The following is a 17,781-nucleotide window of genomic DNA, read 5'->3' as shown; positions in this document are numbered from 1 at the left end:
TCACTTACCTGGCCAATCTGGTAAGTTAGATTTTGATTAGATCACTTGGTGATTAGAGCTTACCCATGTCATTAGGTAAATCAGTATGACTGATTTAGGTGCTCCTAATGCCAGCTTTAATTAAATCTTTTTTAATCTGACTTGGTGAAGTCAGTGGGAGGATTGAAATTGGCTGGATGATTTCTTCTCTACTATTCTTTAATAAAATCCTCAAAATTATTAGGTCCTAAAATGATTAAGTTATAATGATAACTAAGTCATAGCCTCCCATTAAGTGAATGATAATGAGTCCATTAGTTCAATGATCATTGGAGGCCCAAAGGCCTGGTGCTCATTGGCTAATGAAATTATTATTCATAATATGATAATTTGATTGAGTCTTTCTGATGGTGGTTAGGTTGGCCGGCCAAAGTCGGGCCTGATCATTTATTGGTCCGATTCACTAAATTAAGTCATGTTAATGGTTGGACCTAACCAGATCTTTTCAGTGGAGGCCAAAGCCTACTGATTAGGTTCTGAGGCAAAATAAATTACTAGAAGTTGTTTAGAGAAACAACTGGTTAAGAACCTACCCATAGATGCACATGGGTTGACCAACCAAAGTTGGGCTCGTGTGTAGTCTGTGTGGATTCTAGTACCCATTAAGGAATTAAAGTAATTTCTCGAATTGGAGGATGAGGCTACCAGTTCGTAAAAATATTGAGAAAAACTTTAGACTAAAGTCCAAGTCTTTAGTATTAATTTATGTACTAATAGAGGTCTCGTTTTCCTTTAAGCAGCTATAGCCACTACCCTGTCGCTCCGGTCATTATTAGATAATGACAAGCTCATGGGATCCAATTTCGATAGCTGGTATCGAAAATTGAAAATCGTCTTTGAGCATGAACGGATCTTTTATGTAGTAACGGATCCAGCACCTGAGGAGCCAGCTCCGAACGCTAGTAAAGCGATCCGAGACACTTACTTGAAGTGGCTCAATGACCGCACCACCGTTCGATGTATTATGCTGGCAGCAATGAATGACGAGTTCAGCCGAAGGTTTGAGAACGCCCAGCCACAGGAGATGCTTCAAATGTTGAACGACTCCTTTGGCACGCCTGACGACGTTGAAAGGCACAAAACTAGTTGTGCTATTTTCAATGCTCGGATGAGGGATGGGGCCTCAGTCACTGATCATGTACTGTATATGATCGAGATGATTGAGCGCCTAAGCAAATTGGGCTTTCCTCTGCACGAGCAGCTCGGTAAGGATGCGATCCTTAATTCCTTGCCCAAGTCCTTCCTCCCATTCCTTACTCATTTTCGAATGACAAAGCCTGCAGTAAACTACCACGGATTGTTGGGGTTGCTGCAGAACTTTGAGAAGGATCACCAACTCCATAAGGAGTCGGTGAATGTAGTGGGAGGGTCTTCTTCTCGTCGTCAACCCTTTGGGAAGGGGAAGAAGAACAAGAAGAAGAAAAACAAGAAGGTGCAATCTCATGCTGGGACAGTAGCACGGGGTCAGACCAAGAAGCGCAAGCATGACCAGAGCCAGGCGGAGTGCTTCTTTTGCAAGAAGCACGGGCATTGGAAGAGGAACTGTCCTCAATACATTGCCTCCCTGGACCCGAACAGGCCAAAGAAGAAGCAAGATAATTATATGATAACTCCTTGCAACTTTTCGATTGTGATACTACTGCCTGGGTATTGGATACCGGAAGCCCTTATCATATTTGTAATTCGATGCAGGGTCTGCAGGTCAGTAAAAGATTTGATGAAGGCGAGAGGTTCCTGAATGTTGGAGATGGAAGCAAAGTTCCAGTTCTAGCTTTAGGAATCATGAGTCTTGTAATCAATTCTCGTAATGTAATTCTGAGTGAATGTCACTATTGTCCAAGTTTTTTATTAAATATTATTTCTGTAGGCCTTTTGGCCATGTACGGTTATGATTTTTTAATAAAAAAAAAATATTTGCAATATCATTTTGAATGGTGTTACAATATTTGTTGGACAATTAAATAATAGAATTTACTTACTATCACAGCCTGTTAATGTGGTTCAAAAATTCGGTAAACGCTCTAGAATAGATAATGTGTCAGAAGTCTACCTTTGGCACTGTAGGCTAGGTCATATCAATAAGAACAGGATAAACAGGTTGGCTCAAGAAGGAATTCTTGAAGTTAGTGATTGTGAATCACTTCCAACCTGTGAGTCCTGTCTTCTTGGAAAGATGACCAAGTCACCTTTTACTGGAAAAGGTGAGCGAGCCAGTGAACTCTTAGATCTGGTACATTCTGATGTATGTGGACCCATGAGCTCAAGTGCAAGAGGTGGATTTTTCTACTTCATAACCTTCACAGACGACCTATCTAGGTATGGGTATGTCTATTTAATGAAGCATAAGTCGGAATCATTTGAAATGTTCAAACTATTCCGAAATGAGGTAGAAAAATAAACTGGAAAGTGTATTAAAACTCTTCGATCTGATCGAGGAGGTGAATACCTTTCCAATGAGTTTCTGACGTATCTAGGAGAGAATGGGATTCTCTCTCAGTGGACTCCTCCTGGAACACCACAGCATAATGGTGTGTCTGAAAGGAGGAATCGGACCCTGTTAGACATGGTTCGATCCATGATGGGGTTTGCTGGTCTGCCGATCTCCCTCTGGGGATATGCGCTCGAATCGACTTGTTACCTTCTAAATAGAGTTCCGAGTAAGTCTGTAGCCAAAACGCCATATGAGATATGGATAGGACGTAAGCCAGTACTCTCGCACCTTAGAGTTTGGGGGTGTCCGGCTTATGTTAAACGTTTAATTACAGACAAGCTTGGACCTAGGTCTGACAAGTATAATTTTATAGGGTACCCAAAAGAGACCAAAGGGTATTATTTCTACCTTGCTGATGAGCAAAAGGTGTTTGTCAGCCTTAAGGCAATCTTTTTAGAAAAGGAGTTCCTTAGTGAAGGAACTGTTGCCTCTAAAGTCGAACTTGACGAAGTTCGACAGGTGGAAAAACCGACACATGTTACTGAACCTGAATCGGATTTGATTAGATCAGATCCGGAGCCCATTGATTATGCACCCTTAAGGCGGTCTGGTAGAGTACCACATCAACCGGACAGATATTATGGTTTCTTGGTCCGGGATGGTGATCCTATCGAACTTGATGAAAACGATGAGGATCCGATCACCTACATGGATGCAATGCAGAGACCTGACTCTGAGAAATGGCTAGAGGCCATGAAATCCGAAATGGAGTCCATGAAGGTCAACGATGTGTGGACATTGGTTGACCCACCCGAAGGAGTAAAACCCATAGGGTGTAAGTGGGTCTTCAAAAGGAAGAGGGGCGCAGACGGAAAGGTGGAGACCTATAAAGTCCGTCTGGTTGCCAAGGGATATCGTCAATGTTATGGTATAGACTATGACGAGACATTTTCTCCTGTGGCAATGCTCAAATCCATTCGGATTATGCTTGCAATAGCTGCCCATCTGGACTATGAAATCTGGCAGATGGATGTGAAGACAGCTTTCCTAAACGGAGAGCTGGACGAAGAGGTATATATGATACAACCTGAAGGGTTCACATCCACAGATGAGTCTAAGGTGTGCAAGCTACAGAGGTCCATTTATGGACTTAAGCAGGCATCTCGGAGTTGGAACATACGTTTTGATAGGACGATCAAAACGTATGGCTTCGTTAAGAACGGAGAAGAACCCTGCATTTATAAGTGGGCTAATGATCCAGCAGTAGTATTTCTTGTATTGTATGTGGATGACATTCTCTTAATCGAGAATGATGTCCCTGCATTACAGGGAATAAAGATTTGGCTATCGTCACAGTTCTCCATGAAGGATTTGGGAGAAGCTTCCTACATCCTAGGGATGAGGATCTATAGGGATAGATCCAAAAAGTTGCTTTGCTTATCCCAGTCCACGTACATTGATACTATGCTGAAAAGATTCAGCATGGAAAATTCCAAGAAAGGCTATCTACCGATAGGCCATGAAATTTCTCTCTCGAAGAGAGATTGTCCGACAACACCTCAAGAGAGAGAGCGTATGGGTAGGATTCCATATGCTTCGACAGTGGGATCTATCATGTACGCCATGACATATACACGACCAGATGTGGCATACTCACTAGGGGTAGTGAGTAGATACCAATCTGATCCAGGAGAGAATCACTGGAAGGTTGTTAAAACCATCCTGAAGTATTTAAGAAATACTAAGGACCAGTGGCTTATATATGGTGAATCGGACTTGAGACTTATAGGGTTTACAGACTCTAGTTTCCAGTCTGATCGCGATGATAGCAAGAGTGCGTCAGGATTTATTTTTACCCTTAATGGTGGGGCTGTCTGCTGGAAGAGTTCCAAGCAGCACACTGTGGCTGATTCAGTATGCGAGGTGGAGTATATTGCTGCATCAGATACTGCCAAAGAAGCGGTGTGGCTGAGGAAATTCATCATCGAGCTCGGAGTAGCACCCTCCCTTGTTGGTCCAGTTCTGCTCTACTGCGACAGCTCTGGAGCCATTGCTCAGGCGAAGGAACCAAAGGCACACTAGCGGACGAAGCATATTCTGCGCCGCTACCATCTCATCCGGGAGATCGTGGATCGAGGTGACGTCGACCTTCAGAAGATCGACGGAAAGGAGAACCTGGCCGACCCATTCACTAAAGCCATTGCGGTGAAGGAGTTCAACGACTACAAGTCGAAGATGGGTATTAGATACTGCACCGATAGGCTTTAGGCCAAGTGGGAGATTGTTGGGAATAGTGTCCCAAAGCCAATCGTCAGCCTGTTGACGGTTGTGCTCCTTTTGTATTAGTACATGAATTATAAATAAATAAAAGTTATTTTGGTATTTTTTCATCACAAATGTTTCATCTTCTAATGAACTCCTGTATTGTGGTGAAGTCCTTAGGACTATTTAGACTCGACAAAAGAGGATTTGTCGTTTAGTCCTTAAACATGTTCGCGATCAAATGATACGCTGTTACCAAGGACGACAATATTTATCGAGCATAGGTCGTTGTGTGCCATATGGGTTGGTTGTCCTCATAACCAAAGAGTGTGGAGACACTGGTATGGCATACAGGTGAGATATAATGGTACATCTGCACTGAACATGACCAACTCCGGAGCTATTTCCGCTGTCAAGATTTGCTCCGATGGGATATGGGTATAAATGTCCCTCCGACCTGAGACCGCCACGGTGACTTGCAAGCAACTCACTGCACTTAGGCACTGGACTACCTGAATTTCTAATTCAGTGACGGAAGGTTGCTGGGTGTAGTCAAGTACTTGACTTGTCGGTGCGTGTGTCAAGATGGGATTGACCACTCAAGTTTAGGAGCTGTGTACAGTCGTGTTTCAATTTAGCAAAACCTTGGCCAGGGTAGTCCTAGTGAGGAGTCACAGGACTAATTGAGTTGAGCACGATTCGGATGATATCATCAGGGTTGACAGTTTAACCCTGAGTCATCCTAAACACAGGGGTCAAAAGGGATGAATTATACGGTAACCATATTTACGTAGGTTCTGAATGTTGCGATTGCGATTATTCGACCTATCCGATCGTCGGGTACCATTGCTAGATGGTCACTTCGATTAGTACAGAAATTGGTTCCTGTGCTACCGGCTTAGGTTCGAACCTGCGGGGTCACACACATTAGAGGTTTCTTTCTGATCTGATGGCTGATTATGAGTCTTATCTATCTGGAACTCTATGATTGAGAATTAGGATTCTCTAATCATGAGTTCCACACATTTTGGGTACCGGGGTCAAAATTTTGAATTTCGAATTTTGAATTTGAAATTTGAACTCTTTGATCAGGGTTTCATATCGATGGTCTCTGATGCCTGATTGCCCATCGGATTTGGACTCAATATTTATGAGAGGTTTAATTAGTGATTTAATCACTAATTAACTCAATTTGATTGAGTAATTATTTTTGGATCAAGTCCAATTGAATTGGATTCAGTTTGGATTGACCCGATTAGGTTAAATGTTGACCTAATCGCTAAGGTGGTTTAGTCCCTGATTTGATCAGGGGTTAGGTTTAGTTAATTCCTGATTTGATTAAGATTTTATTAAGCCTAATTATGTTGGGTTTAATTTGGTCTAATTGTGCTCAACCTATTTTAAACTAGGTTGGCTCAATTTGAATCAAACCACCTTGTTTTAAATTCCCTGCGTCACCCAACTTTCTTGCACCCATTTGAATTCACGAGAAGAAACTTCTCGTGAAATTTTTTTCACGTAAAACCCTTCCCCACGTCCTCATTTGTGCGCCATATGGATGGATAAATTAATTAGTTAGCCATTCAAATTCAAAGCATGTTTGAATTTGAATGGATAACTTATCACTTGCCCTTTCATCCTTATCCATTTTGTGTGCCACATTACTTACACGAGAAAAGGTTTCTCGTGAAACTTTTTCCACACACAAAAAGCCACGCCTCTTCTCTTCTCACGCCCAAAAGGATAGGGATAAGTTGGTTTTCGTTTGAATTCAAATTTGATTTGAATTCAAATGTGTAACCTCTTGTCTTTATCCTCTCACGCAGATAAGACACGTTCGATATTGTTTTAAAAAGAGGAGAAAGGTGGGACGTGCGTAAAAAAATTAGGAGAGAAACTTTGGGGCGTGAGGAAGGCTTCTGCGCAAGGTGAAGGTCCAAAACCTTCCGAGAGAAAAAGAAAGAAAAGAGAGAAAATTGGGCGCAGGGTTTTTGGTGTGTACTCTAGGGTTTCTACCTAGGGTTCGGGAAGTGAGATTGGTGTGCCACGAGTGTCGTGAGTCCACCAAATTTCAGAGAAAGATCCATCAGCCTCTCAAGTAACTGTGCAGATGATCCGAAGTATCTGAGAAGTCGGCACACATCGATCGAAGGAGTTCGATCAACATCTGCCATCAAAAGGGTGAAATCACGAACTAGCATTCGTGAGGAGCTGATCAGACGGGAGCTTCGTGTGGATGATCCGCAGAGGCCAGACAGTTGGATGGCTGCGACGTGATGATCAGAGCCCTCCGACGGTGATCAGATTACGGTGATCGACTACCCACAAAAGATGATGTGTTCTGAACACAGTACTGTAAAACGTTTACTGATTCAAATTTGAATTTCAAATTTAAATGCATGCTGTTGTATCATATTTAGATCTTAGTGTAGGATTAATTAGTATTAATTAATGAGATTAATTAATAATTCCACTTTAAAATAGTAATTTTGAAAAAGTTTTAAAATTACCATTTTGCCCCTGCACTAAATTTTCGCTTCACTACCCACAATAGTTGTAAGAGAATCATTTTCATGCTTTATAAGAAATTCATCAGAAATATCTATCAAGCCATCACCATCATTATCATCACCTATAGTGCCATCTTCAATCTTCAATATTTATTGTGAGAATTCTCTCAACTCTTTTGAGTTTGGATCAGATGAACATGCTGTTGACCTCATATTTCTAGTCAACTATAGTATCTTTAAAAAATCCCACAAATAAGAGGAATTGATGGTAGAAGAGACAATATCTTATCTACTTTCTATTGGAATAACTAGCAAAATTCGTCTAAAGTCTCCACCAAATACAACAACCTTGCCACCAAATGGTTGATCCATGCTCAATGGATTAGAAAACTAAGAATATCTCTCATAGTACTATCCAAGGCTTCAAAATAATATTTTTAAGTCATTGAGGCTTCATCCCATATAATTAACTTTGTCTTAACCAATAACTTTGCTAATGCACTTCCTTGCTTAATGTGGCAGGTGGAATCTTCATTAATAATCAGTGGAATTGCAAACCTTGAATGGGCAGTTCTGCCTCCTGACGTCAATAGTGCAGCTATTCCACTAGATGCAACTGTAAATATAATTTATTCTTTGGATCTTATACCTACAGATAAAGTTCTTCATATGAAGGTCTTTCAGTTCCATCATAATCATACACAAAGAAAAGACCTTCACTATCACGTGAGACAGCATTCATTATAGTCTCATAAATTTTTTTCTGTTCATCATTTAGAAGACACATAAGATCACTGTGTTCTCTAGCCAAAGTAACTCTGTCGTAAGAAAACTCATCATGAATTAGTTTGTCGCTTGCTTGGAAAAAATGCTCTTCATTAGGAATAGGCATCAATTGATAATCCAAGAGACTATTTCTATTATTACAAAGTAGATTCTCAGTCTCAAAAAGAGCGTGATCTTTCAACTGATCATCAGTAGGTGTCCAAGCTATAAAAAAAATAGATTATTAAGAAGATTATTAATTATTTTCTATATTACATATTATCAAAAAATGTAGTTGACAATAAATGGTTGATGCATGTGATGGTTTAGAGAAAAATATATTTTATCTGATTTATTTCAATTAGTTTTTCATCATAATATATTAAAATTATGATAAAAGAAAGTTGAAATATTATCAATTAACTCATAAGATAAAAGTTAATATAAAGTTTTAATTTGTATCTTGATTTTGAAGTAATCTTCTCTGATTATGAAGGGCATCTTCACTTAACAACTTTCAAATTTTTTTTCAAACCAACTCTAATCTTTCAATGCTATTTGTAAATAACAAAGATATAAAAAGGCTCCTCAAGTAATGACCAAAATCTCATAAATATTCTTCAGTCAAACCATCAATTATTCTTTATCATCATCTAATAATCCCAGAGCATAACAGGAATCTTTTGGAGATGAGTGCTGAACCATTAACCTTCCAAATATCTTCATATTTTGTACATCCCTTTGCGATGTTCAGTAGAATTCTATAGTAATATTCATCTTTGCTACCTGATGGAACATAGAATATCCTCTTAATTGAGAAGTCTCTCGTTGCCTTGAAAATCATTCTTCCAATTATGGTTTCCATGCAAACTTAGAAGGAAATTCTACATAGATAAGCTATCTGGCTTCTTCATATATTTTGTTAGCCTCCATCCATACCAAGAACATTGTTTTTTTGCTTCTATGTGCATTGACAACAGAGTCTAGTGTATCATCATCGCTAAATAAAATTGTCTACTCATCTGAGAGATGGAAAGACAACCTTTCTACTGGAGAATTTCTGTAATTAATATCAAATCCAAATATGCACCATACAGCCTCACATAAAGATAAGTATCTACAATCATAATACATATTAATTTCATCAATATTTTGTTTAGAATTTGAATTATCAGGCCTTTGATAAAAAGCGACAGTGACTTAATCATGGCCTTTATTGATGTACTTGAACAAATATTTGATGGACCTTGATTGGTTGCACCATTCTACATTTATGTGAGAATTATACTTCAAGAGAAGCTTAGGATTGTGTAGAATCACATACTTGTCCCAAAAAATATAATCCTTTTCAATAGTTGATCCATCATCTCTCCTTCTATAGATAGGATATCCATCTTGATTGATAGTTGTCCTATTCTGGAAGCTCTTGGGATAGTATTTGGAACACATCCCATTTTTCATGCATGGAGATTTACTATTGTGCACTCTACATGGTCCTTGTATCATGAAGTTTTTGACAACTTCATATAATCTGGGATGTTTTTCTTTGTCAAGGATCTCAGCAGAGATAATATTATCAATTTGTTGCCCAATCTTATCCTCAGGATGCAAGAATAGTATGATGCAGGTGTGTGGCAATTCACACTTTTGGAACTCAATGGTGTAGATAACTATCATACAAATTAATAGGCAATATCAAATCCAAAATTAGATAGTTTCTAAATTACATGTATAACATACATTTTAAATAGATGAAAATAAAATATTTATAAAAAAAAGCTATCAAAGATACTTAAATGAGTAAGTAATTTTTTTAAACTCTTATTTATCTTGATGTTTGTTTTAGCCGATACAATCTTTTTTTATTTAGTTCAGAAAGTCATTGTTTATATACTTGAGAATTTTAGTTCTTTATTATTTTACTTTAATACAAATTACAATCTTCAATATATAAATATATTAATATTCGCAAAGTCGCCTAGATACTAAGAATATAACATAGGGAAAAGAATAAAATTCAAAATCTACTATTTGTTCATGATTCTTGAATAAAAAAAGATTGTAGTTGTGAGACATTTATCATAGGGACTACACTAAAAATAAAAAAAGATACATCATTAACAATCACATAAAGCACTAATATATTAATGAATATATTTTAGTTAAAATAGCAATACAACATTCCTTACTATATACAATAACTAAGCTAAATGAAACTAAAAAGGATACAAAGCATAATAGAAAGACCAAAGTTACGTAACATTGAAAATATTCCTTTTAATTACATCAAAAAAAAAGAGAAAAAGTTCTTTTTAAATATAGAGGGATCTTTTATTGAGCATAAAAGATCTTAGTAATCTGCTTGAGGAAATAATAAGGTAGAGCTTCCAGTGTTATACACATCTTTCAAATATATGACCATATTTTTATCTTAGATTTTTAAATAAAAAAATTATTGACAAAAAAATAGATATGGATTTAGATATTTGTAATAATGCAAAGCAAATCCATTAGTTAAAGCAAAAGCATGAAAGAGAAGCAATTAAATCAAAAGAGAAGGGAAAGACATCTAGATGAAGTTCAAAGAATGAAGTTCAAACATATAAATAGTATTTTGATTTTTTAGTAGTTTAAATTCAAAGTTATAGTATCTAAATATATATAAATTAATTTTTATCTAAAATATTAAATTAATATGAATACTAAAATATTTATGAAACTACTATAAAAGATCAATAAATTATCTAAACTAATGTCATGATATTTCTTTTAAGCTCAGTTGTTTTAAATTAAATGTGTGATAACTACAGCAGACATATAAGTAAGTACACTTTAAATGAAAGTTAAAATTTATAAAATATCAAATAAATATAATAATTAATTACAACATACCACCCCTAACTCTTCCAAACATTCTCCTCTGCCTCAAATTTCTTGTCAATTTATCAAGTTTGATTTTAAAAACTTGACAAATAATATCTTGTCGGTCTTCTGGTCGAAGGCCTTTTTGTTCCATAGCTCTTACGATTTCTGACCATCTTAGATTACAGCTGAATGTAATAAAAAAGTCAGGATACTCTGCCCACCTATAAATTACCATCATATCTTGATAGTTCTAGATCATATTGCGTGCACCTCCTGTAAAAGATGAAGGCAATATCACGTGCTTTCCTCTTGAAGAGAGATTTGTTTCACCTCTTAAAACTGCTTCACTCAATCCTTTATAAATTTTTACTCTTAATTATTTTTGATGAGATCGAATATAGCACAATCTTTATAACTCAATCATAGTAAAGCATCAATCAAAAATTATTGGAACAATTTTTTAGATGATAATATGATTCTAACTTCATGATTTCTATTTTGAATTCTAAATGCAAAGAATTCTCTTATAGTCAACTTTATTTTTTTTCCTTATACAGCTGCTTTCTGAATCTCTATGCTGAATCTCATCTCTGTAACTATCCTCCCCATAAGAAAATAGCAAGGGATATTACAATGCCAATTAAGCTGGATGCAACTTACTAATATATTTAAGAAGTCTAGTCTAAGTTTCTATTATAATGTCTCTTTCAGCACCTGAGTCTCCTATATCTCCAATAATAAGAGCAGCCACTTCTGATACAGTAGGAAGGTTATATCTCTTTCCATCAAAACATCTTTTGTTGATTAGTCTCAATTTCATATTTCTAGAATTTTTATCTCGAAATCTATCTTTTGCTGCTTTGAATGTTTTGGCTACGACATTGTTCCCATCAAGCATCACTCTCAAATCTTCTATAATATTAGGATCATATAAATTAGTATCCCATCCTGAATTATAAATCAAAAAGAGCTGAAATATAGTTAGGTAACAGTTTGTAAGTTCGTAACTGAAGCACAATTACTATATATAACCATATAAATTTTGTTCAAATAAGGCACTTAAAAATAGATGGTAAAATTAGACATAACTGACTATATGTTATATTGCATCATTTTCTGAAATCCCTTAATACATCATTAAAAAAATAGTTAACAGTGAAGTCATTTTTGATAAAAATTTGAATAAAAAATGTAATATTAACAAAAAAATAGTAAGCAACAGTATCAATTAATATATACCTAAAAGCTTTGATTCGTTTGGAGACTTCATTAGCCATATCATATATATATATATAGTTGAGCAAATTTAGGGGACAATCCTTGTTTTGGAAGCAAACTTCCAATTTTGTGATAGTTTTGTCCACTCATTTTGTATACATAGGGTCCGCCTCCATCATTAACAGAGTTATTAATCTTGCCATCTATTGAAGTGAATGCATACATCATATTATATGCTCTTATATTTTCAATAAAATTTTTGCTATTGGGATGTTTGTTATACATAAGATCATTGAGCAAAGGAGAAGGATCTTATGTCAATGGTAATGATACCTTTCCTTGCATACAACATAATGAGAACTTTGGCTTTCTAGCATTTTGAGACTTCCTTACTCTCTCATCATACCATATCAAAGCTCCATAATATTCACATGGCCATATTTAATTTTTGATATTCCAATAATCTACAATGAATAAAATAAGTGATGTAATAATAAGTTTAACTTTCTGATATGAAAAGTGAGAAAGTATAATTTTTTTTTATAAATTTTGATCATATAATACTTTCAATGTTTGACTTTGTGGCATTAGTATTAACCAGAACTCATTCTTACATGAGAAAAATTAAAATTTATTTAAAAACAAACCCATATAAAAGGAGTTTGTTGCACACACAAATTTAGAGATGAAACACAAAATTTAATTTAGAATTTAAATTATACAATTAATATTAGAAAGATATATTATACCTTCAATAGTTGTATTGTTATGGACTTCATCATGCATATCTTCAGAATCTAATCTCGTAAATTAGCAAAAATAAACTTTAGATACAAATAGAATGTTATTTAAATACAAATGTAATTGTGTACTCCAAAAAAAAAAGCATGATTTTAGCTTATACTAAACTATTTAGCTATGAAAGCATGCCTTCTCCATTGATTGTACTTGCATTTTCAACGACAATATCGTGGGTATTGGATTCTGATGAAGAATATAAAATTGAGTAAAATATATAAAATAATTATTTAAATACTAAGAGATAAAAATACAACCTACACGATCTATATCCATCTCTAACTCAATTGACTGTATTGAATTGTTAATCATATTTTCTTCCATTTGACGACCAGAGGTTTGAACTTGATCAACACTTTCAAAAAAAAGAGAGTGAAGAATTCTGCTATTTTGAATTATATGCAGTCCAGTAGGCATGTGAGGTCTTTGACTACTAGTGCTCATCTATCCATATCCATATTTCTTGTGACCAGTCAAATGTGCACTATTGCTATGTGTAGATTCTTTGGAGAAAGATATCAGATGACTAATCTTAGTCGTGGGTGTAGTTAAATAGTCTCTCTGAGAGATTGAACTCTGACTTTGCTATACAGTTCTTGATGCATCTGATAATTTGATCGCATAGAATCATTCTGGAGTATTGAGACAGGTCTGTGTAACTTTCTATCCAAAACTATAATAGAAACAGAAAAATAGAACGTATTACACATATTAAAGCAAACAAAAAAATAGTTAAATAGATATTTTACTATCTTTTTATATTAAATATAATTTTTTTTAGGTGAAATATAACAGATAAACACAAATATTTATCATTACCGTTTGATTCATCACTGGTAGGCACCCTAGACCTTTCACTAACTTTCATTTTTATAGAGATATTTCTCAATTTGATAGAACAATAAATAAGAGTAACCAATGTACTCCTGATAGATCTTTCCAGAGGTGTAATGTTCTCTACATTATAACTTTGACTCACTTTTCTATTTTCTGATTGCAGCCAGTAATTTGATTAATTTTGATAGGATGATCCTCAACTATTGAGAGAGGACTATGCACTTCTTTATGTAGAACTACATTAGAAGCACAATGCTACATAGTTGTACTCATATTAAATCAAAGAGAAAAAAAAATAAAAGAATATCTTACATAATATGTTTTATAATTGATTTTTTTTTTTGCAAAAGTCAGATAAAATAGAGAAACAAGTATATTTATAATTATCATTTGAGATGTCACTCATAGAATAATAAATAGAACTAATGTACTCCTAGCAGTTCTTTGTTAAGATATAATGCTCTATAAAACAAAATCTGATGTCATTCTTTATGAAGGTGCAGCTCTTGATAGAGATGTATCGTTGCCTAGAAATAGAACACTAACATCAATTTTTATCGTGAAATAATTATATCCAAATCCATATTTTTGTTGAAAATAAAATTAATTTGTACCTTGAGAAGCATAAACCCTTCTAACACGTTCTTCTTTGATGAGAATGGCCCTTCTATATTGTAAATATCTCTTTTTTTTCTTCATCTATTATAGCAGAGAACTTGAAAGAAAAAAATACAGAGCTTGAATGAAGGAAGTTACATGAGAGCAAAGTCTAGAGCTTGAAAAAAGACAGTTTTACACAATAACGGGAACATCAAAAGTTTTTTATCGTGATAGAGATAATGTGTATATGCAATTAATAACTACAGCTAGAAAAATAGAAGTTGGAAGGTCGCACATGTTAAATTAATCAATAATTAATAACAATAATAATAATTATATATATCATGTAATTTATTTTATATTTTTTCTATTTTCTCCGATCTTTCAGCTGGTGGTGCTTAGTGGCCTGAAATTATTATCTTACTACTCCTATTTGATCTATATTTCAATAAGTCCTTTTTTTCAGAGTTGATATGCTATTTCTTGAATATTGGTTGATCTGAAATGTATATAGTATGATCAGCTGCGCATTTGAGTTAGTGGTTGACCTGAAATGTATATAGCATAACATCATGAACTTCAGTAAAGTAAGGACCTAAGGATGTTTTTGCAGGCAGATGAAGAGATGATGTCTCATTGAGTAGAAAGTTTTATTCCTCTGTACAGCTGTATCTATTTTAAATGTGATTGACAGATAAAGAATTTTTTTTTATTTTTTTAATTGAAGATATGAGATAACCATATAAATATAATAATTGACTAATAATAATTTACTAACAATCTAATTAACAAACAAGAAGACTAAAGGTCCACATGCTGTATAATTATGATATTCATAAACTTCTACATTCAAATAGAAAAAGATACCATAAGAATCACAATACCATCAATGTAGAACAAAAAAAACCCAACCAACATAGGCAGCATTCTACAAAATAGCCCATCCAGCATTCATACATGAATACATAGCCAAAATCTCTAACCAAATCAAAGTAAAAATAAAACAGGATAAGAAAGAGTCTTGTAAACAGATTATAAGCATCTTCAATCCTTCTCTAACTTGATTACCTTCTTCATCTTGATGCTTGATATTTGGGTTGTCAGACAATATCCTCCCAATCCATGATCATCCAAACCTTCATTGATGAACCTCTTTGCAGGAGTAGCAGTATTCAGTGAAGACATACCTCCATTATCACCCTCTTCAAAGTTTGATTCCTAGCAAATCAAAAAAGAAAAAAGGCTATAAGGATATTTAGAGCAAAAAAAATCAAATCAAAGACATGATAGTAAAGAACAAAAGTAGTCTCATTTTCTGAGTAGCAACCAAGACTTCATCATTGTCTTCTAATGTTGGGGTAAGACCACTCCTTCCAAAATCCTATGTTTTTAAAAAAAATGAAGATATGAGAACAACTGAGTTTATGAAGTAATCTATTATTTATTGATATTTGAAAAAAAAATACCTCAGTACCATGATTAGTGTTGAAATAGTTCAATATAAGCTCTTCATCATGAGTCATTTTCATAACCACATAAACTGGTTCTGTATGACCAATGTCAGATTTCTTGATCTGAATCTTGAACATAAATGTCTTCCTAAGAAATCATTCAACCTCTTAGGAACCTCATTAATGTCACCTTCCTTTGTAAAAAATAATACATTCGATTAATCAATGTCATCATCAAAGATAAATGAATAATAAAAAGTCTATTATACTATATTGCTAGCACTTTCTCACATAATTCAGTAATTATTCTATAGAGGAAATGTAGAGTCTTATGGTTAAATGACAGAAAGTATATATCTATTTCAGAATTATCAATTACTCATAGTTAAATCTTGAAGCTGCAGTAGCTCAAACCAACATAAGTAATATAACAATGGTCATATGCATATATATGCAGGAATTAAAAAAATAAAGACTGTGCATAAATTTAAATTAGTTGGCCTTACCAGAGTAGAATAAATAATTTTATTATATTTTTCATAGAAAAAACCATCACCACCAAGGTAAACCCTTTTAGAATACTTTCTGCAAGTAATGTAATACCAACCATTCTTAGTCTCTAGCTTCAAAACAATTGCAACAATGATACATATGTAGGCCTACTATCAAAGTTTATTTTATTATCATATACCATCTTTTAAAATAATTTTAAAATTAAAAAAAGGATCATTGCTAGAAAGCAACTAACAAACCTCTTTAGTATATCTGACCTTCTTAAGAGTTTTACTTGGAGTGAGATGAAGAAGGTCATCAGATATGGATCCATTAGACTGACCAGATAGCTAACTCTGAGTATATGCATTATCTTTCCATCATGCAGACTATTTTTTTGAAATATTCACAAAATCAATTTGTAGTAAATAACAGATTAATTTGATAAAAAATCAAGTTGAGGGAAATAAATATGCATAGTAGAAAATTTAGATTAACATACTTATTTTTAAACTCTATCACAGCTGATTTATCACTATCAAATAAGCAGTCTAGTGGCATATAGAGAATTAGACAGCTTATGGGGTCTTAGATTTTTTATTGGTTTGGTAAAGAAAGAATAAAATAAAGATACATTAAAAGCAAACGCAATGCATATACAACATATGATAAAGATAAACTAAATCAGTATTTACCTACAAAGTCCTTGATTCTATACCACTGGCTTATTAGGATAACAGATCCTTCATTCCCTAGAATGGGATCCTCTACGGTACTCAAAAAGTACCATAGGATGATGTGCATATTTTGGAACATCCACTAAAAAAGGGACGGTTATATGATGTTTATCTAAAAATACCCATAGGATTTATCCATTCTTCTTTTTTTGGTATTTTAACGCACGCACGGCCACCCATCTTTTGATGGACATCCCTAAAGTATGCACAGCACCCTGTGGTACTTTTAAATACCGCAAAGGGTTCGTTCCCTCATTCTCCTCAGCTAGATTATTATGAACTTGTTCAGCAAATTGTCCCTATAATATATAAATTAATTTTTGAAATCATTTATACCGCAATATATTACACATTAATATATCATTTGGAAAAGGCTATAAAGAAAGAGATATTAAAAAGAAATAAAATTTTATACTATAGGTCTTGAAGCTTCAATATCATTCTCTTGACCATCTTTTCATCTTTATTAATATCCTCCATCTGACCATAATCACCAAGCTTACCAATGACATCAAAAAAATTATGAAAACATATATTAGATATACAACATTCAATTTGCACATTGGATAAACGATTAGAAGGATATATTGAAAACATCAGACTGATTAAATAGTTATCATCAACCATCCTGAAAATAATATCTTCGAAGGGGCTGAAATAAAACCATACTTTGAAATACTCCCAACACCATCATATTGAGTCACAAAAGTAGATACTGGAAGTTTATTTTAAACACATGAGTAGAAGTCCTGTATAAACCATTGTTCTACATCACT

Source organism: Elaeis guineensis, chromosome 9 (genome assembly GCF_000442705.2).
Source record: "Elaeis guineensis isolate ETL-2024a chromosome 9, EG11, whole genome shotgun sequence".
In the NCBI taxonomy this organism is placed as follows: Eukaryota; Viridiplantae; Streptophyta; class Magnoliopsida; order Arecales; family Arecaceae; genus Elaeis; species Elaeis guineensis.
The sequence above is the reverse complement of the archived record's forward strand: the minus strand, read 5'-3'. Positions refer to the sequence as shown.